This window comes from Heterocephalus glaber, unplaced genomic scaffold (genome assembly GCF_053883595.1).
Source record: "Heterocephalus glaber isolate CG9 unplaced genomic scaffold, H.glaber_assembly_v1.0 deba00001532, whole genome shotgun sequence".
Classification (NCBI taxonomy): domain Eukaryota; kingdom Metazoa; phylum Chordata; class Mammalia; order Rodentia; family Bathyergidae; genus Heterocephalus; species Heterocephalus glaber.
The window spans coordinates 31989057-32009619 of NW_028258330.1; the positions used below are offsets into that span (position 1 = coordinate 31989057).

Genomic DNA, 20563 nt, shown 5'->3' on the forward strand with positions numbered 1-20563 from the left:
CTGACATTAAATGACATGTGTAGAGTCCTATGCATAGTGACTGGCATGCTGTGAGGGCTGAACACTCTAGCTCTTGTTATCAGACCCACTGAAGTTGGTTAAGTCTCCTCTAGATGGAAATCAAATTCTATGGCTTTACTGGAATTTTATTGCACCTCAAGGACTTAGAAACCTTTTGTTTTCTTTTACAAGGAAGTATATAACAACATTACCAAATGTAAGAAAACATAACAGGAAAACTATGCTATTCAGACCACTGAGATAAAAATATTCCCTTAAGAGCCAGGCATGAGAAAATGGGAAATGGGAAAATGAGATTCTCCTAGAGCCAAAACCCCAAACCAAATCTAAACCCTTCAATGAAAATACAAAAGAAAGAAAACTTGTCCACTGGGTGAGGCAGAGACAGGAGGATCTCAGGTGCAATCCCAGCCTGGGCAATCAACAACTTAATAAGACTTTGTTTCAAAATTTTGAAAAAAGAGGAGGAGACAGCCTGGAGATGTAGCTCAGTACAAAGGCCCTGAGTTCAATCCTTAGCAACATACACACACACTCTCTCTCTCACACACACACACACACACACACTCCCTTATATAGACATTTGAAAAATCTACACTCAGTGGGAAATTCTGTGAGAGTGAGTTTCAGTCAAGAGTAAGTTCAACAAGGAATTGATATAGATACATAATCTTGAGATGATCTATTAAGATCATAATTAAAATAAGGAGGAAGGTTATATCTGAAGAAACTGAGGATCCATAGTCTAAAAGAAAAGTACTTGGAGATGAAAAGGAAGATGATAGCTTTAAGTATTTGCAGGTTATATATGTTGTATATAGTGGAAAAGACTATGTTAAATCAAAGGTCCTAAGATACAGATTGTGGGTTCCGGTGAGGAAGAATATTCTTGAGCTAACAGAGAGGTCTACCAAATCAGAAAAGGAGTTGGCATCTTACCAGGGGGCATACTGGAAAACTCTATGGTCACCTTCTGTCTGACAGTCTGCAATCCTAATGTCTTAGACACCAGAAATAAATGTAAATAGGAATCAACAAAATGTGGCTCATATGTGCCAACCTTTCTCACAAGAAACCCTTAAGAAATTAATATGAGAGCTCAAACTTAGTTGTTTTACATATATAGTCTTTATTCCATTTGAGAGGTATTCTAGCTAAAAATAACTACATAATGTTTTATTCCTAAAAATAATCAGCCCACCACTAAAAAGGTACAAGTAAAATCTGTTGCATTATTTTGAGGAATGGGGCAAAGAATTTCACATAGTCAAAGGCAACACTGCTTTTTGCCCTTCTAGGCTCAGAAAACTGAACAGCAAAAAATCAAGAAAGAGTCACAGTCATTGGGAAGAAAGTGAGTCAACATTTTATTTTCTTTATTCTACTTGCCAAAAAAAAGAGTGGGTTTGGATCTAAAAGACAAAAAGAAGAAATTCAAAAGAGGAAAAAGACATTTGAAAGACAAACCTGTGAGTTTAGTGACATTAACCACCTCAAACTTTACTGAAATACAAATGTGCGAGTTGTGCACAAAAGTGTACACTGTACTGCCTCTATCCATCTCTTTTTTCCTTTTCCACAATAAGCTAGTTAGCAGGAGGAAAGGATATAAAGGCAGAAGGTCATCTTTCATTCAGCCTATTTGCTGCTTTTCAGGGCTCTCACAGTTCATCACAGGAGAAGAGTAGTGCTCATCACCATGGAAGCAATTATAAAGGCAAAATCAAACTTGTGAAATCACAAAATATAAAACACATGTGACATATTTTGGAGTAGGGGTGAGGGAGTGGAGGTCCAAATTACCAGACGAGAAGCTCTTCTAAAGCAATTCAGATTCTTAAGTGACTTTCCTTTCAGAAGATAAAGAATATCACAATTATTTTAAGTTAAATTAATTTCTTCTGTTCACAGAAAATATTATATCTGAATTCCATCCTTCAGACCCAGTGAGAGATGAATCCTCTGATAAAAGTCATTCAATCAGGTGTACATACCTTCACTGTAAAAGTGTGACTTTCACCTGAAGTGGACAAAACAATCTTTGTCCTAGATCATGAAGTATTTTGTTGTAATCCTATCCTTCAAGCACTATTAGCTGGAGAGACAAATAAGTGAACAGAGTACTAAGTGCTATCATAGCACTCCAAGAGAAATAGGAAAGGAGAAGTGGCGCCAGCCTCAGGGACCAGGAAAGGCTTTCTGAAGGTGGGAGCAATGAGATAAAGCTGGAAAGGCAAGTAGGTGTTGGCTTGATGAAGAAATAGAGGGATCATTCTATCCAGAGGGACAAAAAAGAAATCCAGGAGGACCAAGGTCAGAAGCCTGGAGAATACTATCAAATCACAGCTGGCCTGAAGACTTAGGAACAAGAAAAGGGCCACAGGATGAGGGATCAAAGGGACAGAAGAGATGAGGAAGAAAAATTTTAAATTAAAAAACAAAATTTTTAAGATCTGAGGAAGAGGATATCTTAAGGCTGGAATAGCTCACAGTATGAATGGATGCAAGTCAAGTCAGGCAAGAGCAAAAGGCCTAAACTTAGCTAATCACAAAGGATCGTGGTATCCCTTGCCCAAGTCATTTCAGGAAAATGGCAGTGACAGAGGCCAGAGCACAGAGAGTTGAATTGCAGAGCATAAGGAAGTAGACTATGGATAAAGCTACTCACAGGAAACTTAGCTTAGAACAGGAACCAAGCTAACACGAACACAGAATCAAATTTTACTCTCCAGCATGAATCTCTGCTCTGGGCTCCAGACTCTCATCTCTTTTTGAATTCTTCCTTTTGCCTCACCATTACATTCAGTTTAAACTCCAGACTTCCGCTTCCCCGTCACCCATTCTTCATACAATACCCTGTCATGTTTACCTCCAACCAGTTCTTTCAGAGTCCAGGTTTTCCAGTCCTCCAGATAGCCACTTCCTCCAGGTAATATATGTCCTAGCTTTTGTGGGGGGGGGGGGCGGTGGTGGTACCGGGGATTGAACTCGAGGCCTTGCAAGGCAGGCGCCTGAACCACTGAGCTAAATCCCCGGCCCTTCCTAGCTTTTATCATCAGGCACTTTGAAGTTTAGACACCCAGGCCTTAGCTTGTTTCTCTACTGCCTATTAGTTGAATGGCCTTTGTCAAGGGACCTCATCAGTAGTCTCTCATAAAAAAGATAAACATTGCCTGCCTCCACAGCTGTTACAAAGCTCACCTAGGAAGGTGTATGAATACCGTAGTTCTTCTCCACCACTCTGCAAACAAACACAAAAACACCCAAATTTATCTCCCATCCAGCCCTCTCTCCTTTCTCATCCTAACCATCTCTCCTTTGGCCTTACTCACTAGCTCCCATTCTAGGTTTGGTGCACAAAAGTCTCCCAGACAATCAACCATTCTCAATATGTTCCCACACCCTGATGGCTAGCAATTGACACCCCAGGGCAACCTTGGAAACTCTGGTTTGAGGATAGCAGAGATCCATCCAGAGATCCACTGGATCTCCTCCACCATCACTGACTGGATTATAAATAAGCATGAAAATGTCTACCATTTTAAGCTTCTAAGGCTTCAGCAGGATTTATCTATTATAGTAACTACTGTTTCTCCACATAATACAGAGAGAAGGGAGAAAATGCTAATGATAAAGAAGAAAGTTGATACAAAAGCCTGTAGCTAGAATTAGGTATGGCCTGATACCACTACACTGCCTCCATGAACATATTATTTATCCTCTTCAATGTATACTTTAAAGTATATTTTCTCATTAGATACATGGCCCTTTCTTAGGCTTACAAATTCCCGACTAAGCACCTTCAAGAAGCTGCAACAATCCTTTGTCACAATTCTCTTTCTATCCACTGTAATGTGGGACAATGAAATAGTCACTTCCAACAACACCTCTGAGGAATTAAATTCACTGGACCATTTTAAATGCTTCTGTTACTTTTTATGGTACTACTTCCCTCTAGAAATTCTCCTCTGCTTTTATTTCTATGACCCTATTCTCCTGATCTCTGTCTATGTCTTCTTGGTTTCCTCTGTAGACAGCTCTTTGTTCACCTCTCCCCTAAATTTTGGTGCATTCTGGAGTCCCATCCTTACACTTCCTCTTGCTTACACATTCTAGTCCTTCTGTTTAAAATCATCCACAAACATAGCTTCAATTAACTGGTATGCACTGTTGACTTCCATACTGACATATTTCCAGTCCTGACCACTCATATGAACTCTCCACATCCTGGCAACAGTTGCTTATTGGGTTCCAATTCCATGGGCTCCTCAAACTCAACATGGCTAAAACTACAATGAGCACCTTGTTCACTATCCTTTCTGCAGTGATAATAAGAACATTTATTAAGTACTGTATCAGTGTTCTCTAGACTGATATGAAAAACAGTATGAAATATACCAATATATGTGTATGCATGCATGTTTGAATACACATACACTAAGAGATTTATGTTAAGAAGCTGGCTCACTCAGTACAAGAGACCAACTTGAATCTGTAGAGCAGGTCAGGAGACTGAAAATTCAAGCAAGAATTGATATTGCAGTCTTGGGCTTACACCCCACTAAAATAGGTACTCTTGGAGTTAAGATCTGGCCCTCTCACATCTGTATTCCCAGCATACTGCACAGATCTGTCACACAGCAGAAACTTAGTAAGTATTGGCTTTTGGACAACTGGGTATAAAATGGCATACTACTAAATAAGATAGGATAACAGGATGTGTAAGGCACTGAATTATGATAAGAAATAATATATATTCCTAGACTACTCTCCTAGAGATTCTATTTCAGTGGACCTGAGAGAGAGCCTAGAATCTGTATTTTTAAACACATATACTCTGTTATGGTTTAGATCAAAAATGTCCCCCAAAGGCCACATGCACTCAAAAGGCAAAGCTTTTATAAAGTAAATGAATCACGGGTGCCATATAGCTGACTTGCTACTAGGACGTAGGGTCTGGCTAGAAGAGGCAGGTTGCTGGGGGTGTGATTTGGAAGGACGTATTTCCTTCCCTGGCTCTTTCCTTCCCACTCTGCTTTCTGGTCACCAGGACACAAGCAGCTTCCTTTACCAGATCTTTGCACCAGGCCTTCCTGCCTTGGAGCCAGCTGACCATGGACTGAAACATGAGCCAAAATAAATTTCTCAAATTGAGTGTGTCAGGCATTTTGTCTCAGCAATGAGGAAAGTGATTAGGACAGATTTTGGTACAAGAGAAGTGGGATTGTTGCTCTGACTACCTGACCATGTGATTTAGAAGCCTTTAGATCTAGCTTGGGGAAGGAGACTGGAAAGGCTTGTAGATGTCAATTAGAGAAGCCCTAAAATGCTATAAGCTGAGCTTGAGGTAAGCTTCTAGTCAGAGCTCAGAAGACCAGAATGCTGATAGAAATGCAAACCATAAAGACCAAGCTCAGATGGTTTCAGTTGGGAAGGACTCCACTACCAGTTGGGCTACAAGATGTGTTTATTATGCTCTGGCAGAAAATCTGTCTAGCTTTTGCTCATGTCCTGAGACTTTGTAAGACAGTGAGCTTAAGGATGGCAGACTAATTAATCTAGCACAGGAAGTTTCAAGGTAGCCCAACATTCAGACTGTGGCATGGATACTGCCAGCAGCTTTTTGCCAGGTTTGTACTGAAAGTTAGCAGCAAAAAGCTCATTTACAAAGTTTCCAGTTTTGCCAGAAAACAAAGGGCCTGCAGAGGAACAGAGGACAGCTTGGCTGTATAAAAGATCAGCATTAAGAAGAGTCCAAGTACTTTTCATTAGGACAACAGGAAAAATGTCTTGAGGGCATCAGTGGAGCGAAGGGGGCTTCAAAAGTTCAGGAGTGAAAAAGTGAAAAACTGCTTTGAGAAGAGAGCCACAGGGCATCTTGCCCAAAAAAAGCTGCCTAAGAAATTGGTTCTTCAGGATTCACTTCAAACTGTTTGCCCATCCAAGCATTCAGAAATCTCTGCAGCCATGATCCAAGGGAGCCTGGGTACTATTTAAGCTGGCAACAGATCTTAGTGTCATTCATGTGGTGCTGGTGCTACAGGCAGAATACAAGAGTTGTGGAGATGGGGAGACTTCTACCCAGACTTCAGAAGAAATCTTGAAGGCTATGAGTGCACCCCTGAGGGAGCAGTAGTGTAGCTGTGAAAGTGAACCCACAAGTTCAGTGGAAATCCAGGAAGCTGGAGAAGCCAAGAATGTGGAACATCTGAGAAGAGCTGCAGGTAGTGACCAGGGTCACCCCAAGAGAGAAGCCATGAGGATTCCAACTAGAAATGCCATAAGGGTTAGGCTGTCCAAGGCAGTTGGGAGCTCATGTCTTTGCCTCAGGTGTTGGACCAGAGCTATAGAATTTAATGTTTGCCCTGCTAGGTTTTGATCTTGCTTTGGTCCTATCAGTTTTTATCCCCTTATTCCTACCTTTTGGAATGGGAATGTTTATCCTGTGCTATTGGGTGTTGTCAGTGTTCAACTTTCTTTTGGCTTGTAAAGGGGCCCACAGCTGAGTTTGCCTTAAGTCTCAAGAGGAGATTTTGAACTTGGACTTTTCTGGAATGATGGAATTATTAAGATTTTGGCAACTCTTAAAGATGGACTAAATGTATTTTGCATAAAGAGATGCATATAAATCTTTTGGGGGTCAGGGTCAGGGCCATAATGTTATGGTTTAGATCAAGAATGTCCCCTAAAAGGCCTTATGCACTCATAGGCATGGCTTCTGGAAGGTGACTGAATCATGGGGGCCATATACTGACTTGCTTTTAGAAGACAGGGTCTGGCCTGAAGAGGCAGGTCACTGGAAGTATGAACTGGAATGATATAAGGATACACAGTATCTTCCTCCTGGGTACCTCCATCCATATTCATTCATTCTCTCTCTCTCTCTCTCTCTCATTCTCATTTTGTGTCTCTCTTTCTCCCTAACCCCCTTCCCCCGGCTTTCTGGCCACCATGAGGTAAGCAGCTTTTCCAGACCCTTCCGCCTTGCCTTCTTGGATTGAAATGTGAGCCAAAATAAACTTCTCCTCCTTTAAGCTGTGGGTGTTGGATATTTTGTCTCAGTTATGAGGAAAGTGACTAAGTCACACCCAGTCGATTTTCATGAGCAGTTTAGAAACACAGTACTACATGCCACCAGTGCTGCCCACTTGCACTGAAATAACTTCAAAAGTATAATGAACCTGGGCCAAAGCTGACTTCTTTCAGAAAGACCTTGCAACCAATACCTCTTCCAGGTTATGTTTTTCTACCTCCTTCAGGAAAAAAACCCCTGATCATTTGAGGCTCCTGCATACTGGCTGTAACACCTATTTCCACTGCTGGGACCTCTGACCATACCTCTTTTAATGACCTGGCTCACCTTCCTTTTCTCTACCCCCAACATCCCGTCATCCTTCTGGATGGCTTCTCTGACCACATGGATAAACCCTTCAGTCATCTTCACTGAGTTCACTTCGTTTCAGTGGTTCATGTTTGTGGCAAAACATACAAGTCTCCCATGTCCAGTAATTAATTCCTCCAATTCTGAAATCTTCCACTCACATGTTTCTCTCTAACCATATCCTCCTATTACTTCATCACTCTAATTCCCTAAGTTCATCAACATCTCTGGGGTTTTTTTGCCTCCACATCCAGCCTAGACTCTATCAATCATGTTAATCACTCTCTGGCCAATACCTTCAGTTCCTCTGCTTCATTGTTTTCTGTTACTTGCTCCTAGCAAACCTCAATTCTGGTTCAATCCAACTACATGCCTTCTTTGCTCCTAAAACCATGCAACTGAATGCTACTTGTTTCCCAATAAATCCATGATCTCCTACTCAACAGAGCCCTGCATATTGTCTGGCGATCATGATGGATGTTGTCTTAAGATCATTATTCCTCTTTCTGACCTCAACTGTTTGTCAAAACTTCTCATCTTTCCTACGACCTCTTCCTATTTATTTATTCATTTATTTGTGGTATTGAAATTGAGTCCAGGGCCTTTGCACTGAGCTACAGCTTCAGCCCTTATTTTTATTTTTATTTTGGGATAGGGTTCGGTAAGTCACTAAGTTGCTCAGTCTGGGCTTGAACTTGTGACTCTCTTTCCTCAGTCTTCCAGAGTGCTGGGATTAAAAGCAAGTGCCACCATTTATTCTTAGCAGACAACCTCATCCTCTATTTCACAGAGATGATGGAAACTACCACATTGGTATTCACTTATAGGTCATCCCACCAGAAAATATAATTGTGCCCAGATAGTCTATCATGAGGGCTGCTGAGTCCATTGTACCTGAACTAGGCCCATTATTCACATGGTCATTTGAAGTAGGCTCCCTGGTAGGAAGCATTCCTAAGTAAACAGTACAGTGATGAGTATTTTTCTAGTGAAAGAAAAATAAAGTAGTATGTTCAGCCTCTTGAAAGATCTCTGTACCCTGAGAATCCTAAAGATGTAGAAGAGTTTTAAAAGAAGGGAAACAGTTTTAAAAGAAGAGAAATGCTTGCCTCCCAAGCATTTAATAAACTTCAATCCAAACATAAAGTTGTCATATATCATTAGAATTATTATAAATATCAGGCCAAACATTCAATTCCCTGATAATTTTTATAAATTCAAAACCAAGCCAGATGTGGTAGTGCATACCGTAATCTCAGCACTCAGGAGGCTGAGACTGGAGTATTTCCATGAGTTTGAGCCCAGCCTAGGCTATATAATGAGTTCAAAGTTAGCCTGAATTACATAGTGAGACCCTGCTTCAAAAAAAATCAAAACGAGTGATAAAATAGTGTTGCTATCGATCATAAACCCTAATTAAGGAGGCTACAAGCCTTTTCTTTATACCCAATACTAACTGTGTGGGTGTATAATTCTGCTTCTCCCAATGTCTCTGTGAGATAAGAACCATTTTTTCTGGCCATACTTCCAAAACTACTATATAGATTTAATGCAATTCCAATTGAGATCCCAGCAGCATACTTCATAGACCTTGAGAAAACAATCCAAAAATTCATTTGGAACAAGAAGAAACCCAGAATATCAAAAGCAATTCTAGGTAACAGAGACATGGCAGGGGGTATCACAATCCCCAACCTGCAACTCTACTACAAAGCTACTGTGATAAAAACAGCATGGTACTGGCAAAGAAACAGACTTGAGGACCAGTGGAACAGATTAGAAGATGCAGAAACAATGCCAGACACACTCACCCACCTCATGTTCCATAAAGGAGCCAAACACCCTCACTGGAGGAAAGATAGCCTCTTTAATAAATGGTGCTGGAAAAATTGGGCTTCAACTTGCCAAAGATTAAAACTAGACCTGTATCTCTCACCATGCACTAAACTAAAATCAAAATGGATTAAAGATCGAAATATTAAAATAGAAACTCTGAACCAGTTGGAACAGAGGTTAGGTAGAACCTTTGAAGACATCGGTGTAGGAAAAGATTTTATGAACAAAACCTCAGTTGCCCGTGAACTAGGACAAACAATCAACAAGTGGGATCTCTTCTTATTAAAAGGCTTCTGCACAGCAAGAGAAACCACCAGCAGTGTGAAGAGACAACCCACAATGTGGGAAAAAATCTTCACCTGTGCTTCCTCAGACAAAGGTCTACTATCTCAAATCTATAAAGAACTTAAAAAGATCAGACCTCCTAAATTTAAAGACCAATCCAAAAATGGGCATCTGAAATGAACAGACATTTCTCAGACAAAGAAGTAGAAATAGCAAATAAATACATGAAAAAATGTTCAACATCACTGGTCATTCGAGAGATGCAAATGAAAACAACGCTGAGATTCCACTTCACTCCAGAAAGAACGGCTGCTATCATGAAATCAACCAATAACAAATTCTGGCGGAACTGTGGGGAAAGAGGAACCCTTCTCCACTGCTGGTGGGAGTGTAGACTGATGCAACCACTATGGAAATCAGTATGGAGATACCTCAAAGAACTAGGACTGGAAGTCCCATTTGACCCAGCTATTCCCCTGCTGGAGATCTTCCCCAAAGAATTAAAAGAATCGTACCACAGTGATATATGTGCACCCATGTTCATAGCAGCACAGTTTGTAATAGCTAAAACTTGGAAACAGCCCAAATGCCCATCAACTGGAAACTGGATAAAGAAAATGTGGTTTTTTTATAAAATGGAGTACTACTCAGCCATAAAAAATGAGAAATTAGAGACATTCATAGCTAAGTGGATGCACATTGAGGCGATACTCTTAAGTGAAATAAATAGGACACACATGAATAAATACCAAATAGTTTCTCTGGTGTGAGAAAGTGAAAGTGTAAGTAAGGACTAAATGTATAATAGGTCATGTGAAATAGGAAGAAACGGGGCAAAGGGGAAGGAAGTGGGAGGGCTAGAGAAAAGGATAGAAGGGAATGGGATTAATATGAGAAAATGGAAAAATAGGAACAAAATCTTTGTAAATAGGGAGGAATGGAGGGGTTGAAGGGAGGGCTGGGAATGGGGAAAAATAAGAATCAAGATACATCATGTAAAGGAACAAGTTCCCAATGAGAAATGTAAATGTATTGTATACCTAAAATGTACCAATGATTAGAATGAATAATTGATAATGCAAAATAGGAAGAAAAGGTCCAAAGGGGTAGGGGTAGTGGGAGGGGCAGGGGAAAGGAAAGAAGGGAAAGGAAAAATGATGAGAAATGGAAAAAATGGAAATAAAGTCTTTGTAAATAGGGAAGGGTGGAGGGCGTGAAGGGAGGGCTAGGAATGGGGAAAAAATAAGAACCAAGATGCATTATATAAAGGTACAATTCCCAATGAGAAATGTAATTGTGTTGTATACCTACAATGTACCAATAAAAGAATTTAATAATTTAAAAAAAGGAACCATTTTTTCCATTTATAGCTGGAAAAAGTAGCAAAGTAATTTTTCCAAGGACCGACAGAAAGTAGCAAAGGTAAAGTTAAAGCACAGAGCCTGAAAGCAAACTAATCTATGTGGTTTGGCATAGTGGTTGTTTGTTTTGGTTTGGTTTTAGTTTTTTAGAGACAAGGTTCTCACTATGTAGTCGAGACTGGCCTTGACCTTACTAGGTAGCCCTGGTTGGCATCAAATTCATGGTGATCCTTCTGCCTGAGCCTCCTAAACACTGGGATTACAGGCCTGCACCCACCAAACTGAGCTTGGCATAGTGGTTTTTAAGAGAAACTTCTGGCTGACTGGAGCAGTAAACACCTATAATCCCAGTTTACTGGGGAGGCTGAGACAGGAGGATGACAAGCTCAAGGACAGCCTTGGCAATTTAGCAAGATCCTATCTCAAAACAGAAGAATAAAAGAGGCTAGGGCTATAGCTCAGTGGGTAAAGTGCTTGTGTAACATGATGCCGTGGGTTCCATTCCCAATACTTGAGCAGGGAGGAGAGAGATTCAACACTCTAACCCAAACATTCTTATTTTTTATGCTCCCTTAGAAACACAAATGCGAGGACCCATCAAATATTAATATCACAGCATATCTCATATTCATTCCTATAGTCATATCAGAAAGCAGTAATAGATAAAAGGGAAAGTCCAAAAGTTAAGTCACATGGATTAAAATCCCAATTTTACTTTCTTAGCTGTGTAACTTTAAAATTGTCTTAACTTTTCTAAGTTCCATTTTCTCACCATATATATATCTACCTTATTAGGTTTTCCCAAAGATTTACATAATGTGTGAATGCACTTAGCAGTGGACTTGCTACATAGTCTCAAAAAAAGTTAGCTGCTATAATAATTATTGAAAATGTTTTGAGTCCCTGTACCTACTGGATTCTAGGTAGAGCACTGGGTTCCAGGGCTGTTCCATAACTAGGGCAAGGCTGCCCCTGCCCTCATAGATCTTGCAGTCTAATGGAAAAGTTAACCTTAACGAAGCAAATGAACATAAATAAAATGCTTGGACTTTTGGTGAAGTACCAAGCAGGCAGATATATATGTACTGAGGCAGAGGGTGATAGGGAGGAAACTACTATAGAAAAGGTACTAGGGAAGGGCACTTGAGCAGACATTTTAGCTACGAGTAGATGTTTGAGAATTATTTTTTCTATAAGAAGATCTGGGGCAAAGTGACAGGAAGAGGGAAGATCTATACAAAAGAGAACTTTGCATATTTGAGAAATTTATGGTACTCAACCTGACAAGTATGGTGTGCAGTGAGCAGAGGCTGGAGAGGCAGGCAGGGGCTGCTGCCTCAGAGTAAGTGTGGATGTGACCGTAAGTGAAGTAGGAAAGCACTACCCTGGGAGCGGGTATGGTCTTATTTATTAGTAGAATTACTCTGGCTGCTGTAAAGAGACTGTACTAGAAGATGGGGTGATGCTGGGAAATGACTTAGGAGGCAGCAGACAGTCATCCTGCTGAGAGAAGAGAGTGGCTGAATTAGAAAGCACAGGGAAGGAGGGATCTGAAATATTCTAGAGGCACAGCTTACAGGCCAGGCTGATGGCTTAAACATGGGGTAGGGAAAGACAAAGGATGACTTTCAGGTGTCTGGTCTGAACAATGAGTTGACAGTAATGATAATAAGACAGGGAAGGCTAGTGGATGGACAAGAAAGAGGGGACAGGAATGAGGAATACAAATTTGGAAGTTTGAAAGGGAAACTGAGAGACCAATTTGGGACTGTAAGGCAGCAAGCAGAGACAACAGGAAGACCTTGCAGCTGAAAGTGCAAGTGTGGGATCTGAGAAAGAGTGGGAGGCACACAGACGGAGTCATCTGCATCTAGGGGATGTTAAAGTTCTGGGACTGGATGAGTTCATTCGCAGAGAGAACATGATGACAGGAGGCAGTGGAGTGAGAAAAGAAATAATGAGAAAGGAGGCAGACAATCTAAAACTGAACATGGTTAAGCAGCACACATTAAAAACACATAGAACTGGGCTGGGGATGTAACTCAGTGGTTCCGCCGCCTGCCTTGCAAGCACAAGGTCCTGAGTTTGATCTCCGGTACCAAAAAAAAAAAAAAAAAACCCCACATAGAATTGCTCCAAATATATGTTCAACAAATGCCTATGGTACAAATAAAAATAAATCTTTAACAAGTCTCTTTAGGATTTAAAAGAATAAAATTTTCATTTAAGATTCCCCCACAAAGTTCTTGTATATTTGGAACATAAGAAAAACAAACATTTTTGAAATATCTGGACTGCGTCCTAGAGGTCCTTTTCTTTAAGACCAAAAAGCAAATTTTCCTAAAAAAAAAACTCACTAAAAAGTAGTCCAACTGAAGTTCAAACTTTCAAAAATCTTACACTCATATAGTCTCTGTAAAAATCCTGCCTCAAGATACAATTTTCCCTTCCTTATAAATGAAGATACAAGTTATATTTTATTACAGATGTTGTTTCATCCTGAAAGATAAAACTATCACATGAAGCTGGGCATGGAAGCTCACACCTATAATCCCAGTGCTCTGACAGACTGAGGCAAGAGGATCACAAGGTGAAGACCAACCTGGGCAACTTAGTGGCTTAGTGAGGCCTTGTCTCAAAATTAAAGGACAGGGATACAGCTCAGTGCAAAGACCCTGAGTTCAATTCCTAGCATTGACATACACACATACACACACACACACACACACACACACACACACACAGTTATATGAGAGATGTAAAGTACTCAAAAGGTCAAGGATTATTTTTAAATTTTTATTTAAAAAGTAAATATACCCACTAGACCATCCAAAAACTGATAAGCAGAGAGAAGAAAAGGATAGAATTACCAAGAAAAGTATAACAGCTACTCCCCAAATGAAAACACTTTAAAGCTATAATTATATCTCTGGGTGTCTGCCACATAAAAAACCCACAGTGCTCTTGAGGCTTACATTATCACTAGAGCTACCAAACTGAAATCACAGCTGTAAACATAACTGGGACACTTCATACTTTTGAAAGATTCCCTATATGACACAAAGGATAATGTATAAGAAGGAAAGTCAGCAACACTTGCCAAAAATGTTCCCCTAACTCTTCAAGTTAAATCAAGACTGTAATTCTTTTTAAGATCATAAGCCTCCCTTTATAAAATTCTTTCTTCTCAGATATGGAAAGGAGAGAATGTCATGACTTTTAAGAGACTGTTATTCCACTTCATAACATAGCTATCTAGAAGGCTACCAGCAAGATCACATGAATGGATGGATAGTTAACATTCATTTGTTCATTCATTCAGCCATCAGTAAGTACTACAACAGCCCAGGTGCAGTTCTGAGCCCTGAGGATATATCAGTGAAAAAAAATCTTACACTTCAGGGTTAATGAAAGAGTGAGAAAATAACCCCCCCCCCAAAAAATATATATATATATATAGCCAAGTGTTGGTAAATAAAGCAGGACAAAGAGGGCTGAAGGTTAAGGAATACTTTATAGACTGGTCAGAGAAAGCCTGAGAAGATTACATTTGAGCAGAAATCTGAAGATGTAAAGTTCTAGGCAAAGAGAACTGCAAAAACGAAGGCCTGATGTTTTTAAGGAATGGTTTGGCAAGGCTGGAAGTTAGGACAGAGAGATAGCTAGCCTGGTAGGCCATAGTAATGACTTCAAGACTTTAAGAGGAGAAACTTCTACGCTGAGAACTGGCCCAACTTGACTTTTTTGCGGGGGGGGGGGGTGTTACTGGGGATTAAACTAGGGTCCTTTCTCTTGCACGGCAGGCAGCGAAACCACTGAGCTAAATCCCCGGCCCCTCAACTTGACTTTTTAAAAGGACCACAAAGGAAACAGAAGTTCCTACTCATAAAACCTTTACATCTCTCTCATAATCGATTATAAGTGAAAGGAAAAGCATACAATAAAAGTTTTCGTCTGTAGCATTTCTGCCAGAAAATATATGTATACATGGAAAAAAAAAGACTAAAAAAGATAAATGTCAAACTGTGGTTTACTATGGTTTGTGAAATTATAGGTTTTTCTTGTTTTTGTTTCTCAAGTTTTTTGCCTTAAATATGAATTACTTTGTAATTTTTAATATTATCCTTTAAAAAAAAACATTGCACCATGAGATGGCTCTAGTCTGAAATCTTTAACATGAAAACAAAAAACAACACGGGGAACATTTTTTCCAAAAATTACCACACTTCCACAATGTTTGCCTGTCATGAATCACTACACAAATCAAGCGTGGCTCCATGTATCAAGGTCGCAAAACCAACTTGGTTAATATGTTTATCATTACATAGTAACTCTGTATTTTAAAACACCTTTGATACCATCTTTCCAAGGCAGCAATAGAAGGGCCTTTTTAATTCATTTTCTAAGTTTCTTTGATACTTCTTTACCGCTTCTGGATTTTTCCACTGTATGTCTCTTAGAAACAAATTAAGTCCGAATAAGTTGTTCCAGCTAATGAAGTGCATTTTTGGCTCTTTCTCCGTGGTTGAGAATTATCCGGCAAAATACCAATTGTTTTAGGACGCTTTTTCTCTCAGTTTTGAAATATTGCAATACTCAGTTACCACAAATAAAAACATCCAGATAACAACATATAAGAATATGTATATAAATGGAAACTACAGTAATCCTTTTTTAAATTAAAAATGTGTGGATGCCTCATGAATAAACATTTAGGATATGCAGATAGACATGCACTATGTGTTCGCAGGACACAGATAAAAACAGAAAGGCATATGCCCTCTCTCCTCCTCTACCTATCCCCCCCCACCCCCCAGCACAGAACAGTTTCTTGCAGGGCTCAAGCCCAGGGCAATCGCCGCTCAGAAACGCAAACCGTGCAATTCCAAATGACTCAGACTCTTACTCTTCACCTAAACTCGCATCCCACCCACTCCTCCATCACTCCCAACAGCTTCTGACTAAAAATCCCAATTGGGAAGACTTAACGAGTCTCTGAAACTCTTACACGCTCTTCCGTGCACCCAGACACACAGGGCCCACGTGTATTGCTTTCCTATGAGCAAACAAGGGCCCAGAATTCAGGATTCTACTGTACCCTGAGCAGTTCGAGTCCCGGCTCAGCTACCTTCGCTGGTGCAACTGACGCTCTTTACACCAGCTGCATGGGCTGCCCCATCCCAGCAGGAGGCAACGGCTCCACCCGTGGGAGTGGAAACCAGCGGCGCTCAGGCGCGCCTCCATGGACGCCCCACTTCCCCTCCACCACACCCTTTCGTCCCTTTGGCCACCCGGTGGCCCGTGGGGCCACAGTGAACCCCGGGTGCCAGAGCGCGCGAGCCTGCAGCCGTGGGTGCTGACAGATGGGAGAGGGGCAGGGCTTCGGGAGGAAGGGGCGGGGCCTCTCAGCCCAGGGGAGCTGGCGGCTGACAGACGGGGGCAGCGCGCGGAGGGGCCTGAGGAGCCTACAGGCCGGGCCAGGGGCCAGGCCTGGCGGGAAGGAGCTCGCGCAGACACAGGGGCTGACAAGCAGAGAGACACACAGAAAACGGAGGCTGACAGCTGCGGGGGCACTCGGGGTCGGCTGGCCGCGGAGGGCGCTCACCTGGCAGCGGCAGCGGACGCTGCGCCCGGGGCCGAGCCGCTCTCCCCGAGCCTCTCTCCCCGAGCTGCTGACCTCCCTCCCGGCGGGCGGGCGGACGACGCAGGCCCCGCGGAGGCGGCGGCGGCGGCGGCGGCGGCGGCGGCGGCAAAGCCGGAGCCGCGGACTGTGGAGCGGCGGGGACGCAGCTGCACCAACCGACTCCGGGCAGCTCAGCTCGGCTCGGCTCGGTCGCACTCGGAGGCATTCGGCCCCGCTCGGCCCCGCTCGGCTCCACTGGGGGCGTGGCCGGGGGTTCCCCCGCCCAGGTCGCCTCAGGCGCCGTGGGGCGGAGCTTTTGAGCGGGCGGGAGCCCCCTGACGTCGTGGGGAAGAGGACCTTGACCCGGGCGCATGCGTGGAGCTCTTCGCTGCTTGGAGGCGGGAGGAGACTGCTGCTGATACTGTGGCCTCAGAGGTTCCGGGCTTTTGTACTGCATATACTGGTCTTCCTAGCGGACCACCTAAGGAAGGCCCCAACGGGCTACGCTTTCAGAGACAGGCTGCGCAGCGACCCTGGACCCTGTCCACCCCTTCCCTGTCTCCCCAGTGCAGTCTTTCCCAACCCTGGAGATTGATCTTTCTTTTATACCACCAAGGCTTCATTGCAGTTTTTAACATCCTCTTGTTTCCTAAAAGTAACAATAGCCTAAACAAATAAACTTTTAATCACCACTTCCGTAACGAATACTTGAGCTTTCAAGCATTAGCTTCCTTGGCTCCAATAATGCCCTCCTTTCTTCATAGATCCTCTGTGACTTGGTATGCCTGGGATGAGGGTGGGCCCCCATAACTGAATTGTCAAATGTTCCCAGCATGCTTTTTGTTATGGAACCCACGTTTGTGGCACATATGACCAGAAAATGGTCCCCACCTTTAGAATCCTGTGATTAGTAACAGAGCTCTGTGGTCTGACACACCTGCGTCCGAAACTCAGATGTACATTAATCTGACAGATTAATAATTGGGTGAGTGACTTTGGGTTTATTTCTCATCCATAAAAGGGCAATTAAATATTAGCAACTATGCAATACGATGAGTGGAAGGATTAAATGACAGCAAATATAAAGCTTTCTGCCCAGCGCCTTGGTGTTCAGTGAATGAGGCTAACTTGAGGGTGCAGTAGTTAACCTTCAGACTCTGAAAAAGTGAACCTATACGTAAGTATGAGCCTTGTGTCCAACTTAACATGTCCAGAGTCAAACACACCCAACTTCCCTTCTAACTTGCTCTTTGTATTTTCTCCACCCCAGTTCTTGTCAATTCCATCCTTCTAGTAAGGGAGGCCAAACCATTGTGGTCATTTTTGACTCCTCTCTTCCTATCATATCCATTAACAAAGCTTGTCAGGTCTGCCTTTAGAATCCTTTCTTCTTCTTTTCCATGAAATATTGCAATAGCCTCCTACCCGTTCTCTCTGATTCTACCTTGCTCTCAGCACAGCAGGTAGATGGATTCTGTTAAAACCTAAGTCAAAGCCTCTCTACTCCTCTAAAACGTCCAACAGTTTGATGTCTCAGCAAAAAATAATTCTTTACTTAAGGGCCTTCACCTCCTGTGTGATCTGTCCTTTCTCCACCTTTCTCTACCTCTCTAACTGCATCTTCTTTCCCCTACCCCCTCCTTCTTCAGCCGGCCATACAAGAGTCCTTCCTACTCCCAGAATATGGAGGCTCACTCCTACCTCAGGACCTTTGTGCTTGGTGTTTCTTCCCCCATGTATGAGAAAGACATGTACCTTCACTCCAAATTTCTACTCAAAAGTCACCTCCCAAAAAAGACTTTCTTACACTCTACTAAAATATCAAATCTCACCACTTATCACTCTTGACTCTCCTCATCCTGCTTTACTTTTCCTCCTAGCCCTTATGCTCTGAATATTATTTCTAATGTCCCTGAGGGCAGGAATTTTTTTGTGCTCATCTATAACATCAAGAACATTCATGTGTTCAAATATCTAATATTTCTTGTGAATCAGTGAGAATATATAGGATATGTTGTTCCAATTTATCTCATTTGCTCAGTAAACTTTTCCAAGCACTTATTCTGATCCAGACACCTTGGGGCAGCAGAGATAAACAAGGAACTCTCTTAACCCCTGAGGAACTCAGTATTTCAGAGGAGAAGGAAATATACTTCTGCTAGAGGTATAGCTCAATGCTGGAGTGTTTGCTTAGCATCCACGAGGCACTAGGTTTGATCCCTAGAACAGTGTGTGTGGGGGGGGTGCACTCTGGGAGGAAATATGTAACACTAGATGGATGTGCCAACTGTGTCAGGAGGGGCATAATTAACAGTGTATAGGACAGTGTTAGCAGGGCAGTATCAGAAGGCTTCCCAGAGGAGATGACATGGGGATTGGATCTGAGGAGTTGATGAGAAAGGGAGTCCAGGCAGAAGAACTGCACACATTTAATACCAGATAGGGAGTATATCACAAACATTGTCTACTGGAGGAGGCAAGTAATTTGCTTCAAAAAATTAAGTTAAACAGATTCCAGATCCTGCCTATAAAAATGTCATTTACACTCACATTTTGCTGAGCTTTTTTAAACAGGAAAGGAACTGCCAGAAGTATAGTTGATGTGATATAATTACAGCCTGACCTGTATTCTGTTGAAATGGACAATGCCTATGAACTTTTCTGTGTCAGAGGCAAAGAACACATACCAGTTTGCTAGTTCCGAGTACCAGTAATCCATCTGGCTAATTATTTCAAAAGCAAGATGTTAGACCTTTTTGTTGCGCTTTTCTTTTTTTGGTACCGGGGATCGAATTCGGGTCCTTGCGCTTGCGCAGTAGGCAGTGAAACCATTGAGCTAAATCCCCGGCCCTGTTAGACATTTTTGAGAGGGGGAGAGTGGTGGTTTCTCAGAGACCAAGGGTAAAACTCAGCAGAGCTTTGGGGTAGGTTGGAAGCAGAGCAGGGGAATCCAGAGGAACTCTTCCTGCTTTCAGAACACAACGGGAAATGTGTGTTCCAACCATGCCTAAGTATAGGCTACAATTCCAACTACATGGAGAAAGACTAAAATCCCCTAACTATTCCAATTCCAAAGTCCCAAAGAAAGGCTCTATCTAACTAACCCAACTTGAATCAAGTGTCTTTCTTCCCTAGAACAATAGTGACCATGTCTTTCTTCCCTAGAATAATTATGACCACTTTATGGGTCATGAAGTTCATGTGGAACCCTCCTCTCTGGATCAAAGAATGGGCAATCATCAGAGGAAAGGGGGGATTGTATGATTGAGGTGATAGCTTAATAGATGTCCCCACAGAACTACGGGTTCCGTCTGGTGGCAAACTCCCTGGGAGACATTTGATAATGACACAGGACATAATTAAGTTCCAGATTTCTATACAATAGGAGGCCTGTTTTAGGAGTAGCAATCAAAATAAGAAATTGTCCTTGTCCTAACCCCTTGACCCCCTATTTCCACCTTTTCAAGAAATGTCATCATGAGAGATGAAAATTGAATCTATGGTTATGACCCTGAGTCCAAGGTTCAGAGTTCTCAATGGAAATCATTCAGTTTTCTTTGTGCAAAAAAAAGTATGTCAACCATGCTCCAACATCAAGGTGATATTGGTTGTGCTTTTTTACCTTGATTTAATTGTGCAAGTTGAGTTTGTACACAGGAGCACTATGGTGAACTCTGAGTGTTATAAGGGCTTATTAAGAAACCATGCCCATAGAAAATGGCCTGTGAAATGGGCTAATGCTTTTATCCTCCATTTTGACAGTGCTGTGTGTCACACATCACTTCTGGTATAGTGATTTCTGTCAAATAAACACACCCATCTTATTCACCAGATTAGCCACAGTATGACTTCTGGCTCTTCCTTAAAGTCAAAATAACCATGAAAGATAAATATTTTGAATCCATTCAAGACATTGAAGCAGCCACAACAATGCAACTAAAGACATTCACAAAAGAGGAATTTCAGAACTGCTTCAGAAAGTGGCAAGAATGATAAATGTGATTCAAGGAGGGGGAGTATTACAGGAGGCTTTAATGGCAGTGTGTCTTTTATTGT

At 42.0% G+C, this 20563-nt stretch overlaps 1 protein-coding gene across 14 annotated transcripts in view; it reads right to left on the bottom strand.

Annotated features, from left to right (window-relative positions):
- The window catches only part of Zhx3 (zinc fingers and homeoboxes 3), a 158418-nt gene extending 141664 nt beyond the window's left edge, over positions 1-16754 (bottom strand). For 6 of the 14 annotated variants that reach the window (XM_087188997.1, XM_004874037.4, XM_087189000.1 and 3 more), the window contains exon 1: positions 15983-16754. The gene's annotated coding sequence lies outside the window, so the exon portion shown is untranslated. The remainder of the gene's footprint in view (positions 1-15982) is intronic. The other 8 variants (XM_087189003.1, XM_087188999.1, XM_004874036.4 and 5 more) reach the window with 2 other exon arrangements.
- Between the last annotated feature and the right edge of the window lie 3809 nt (positions 16755-20563).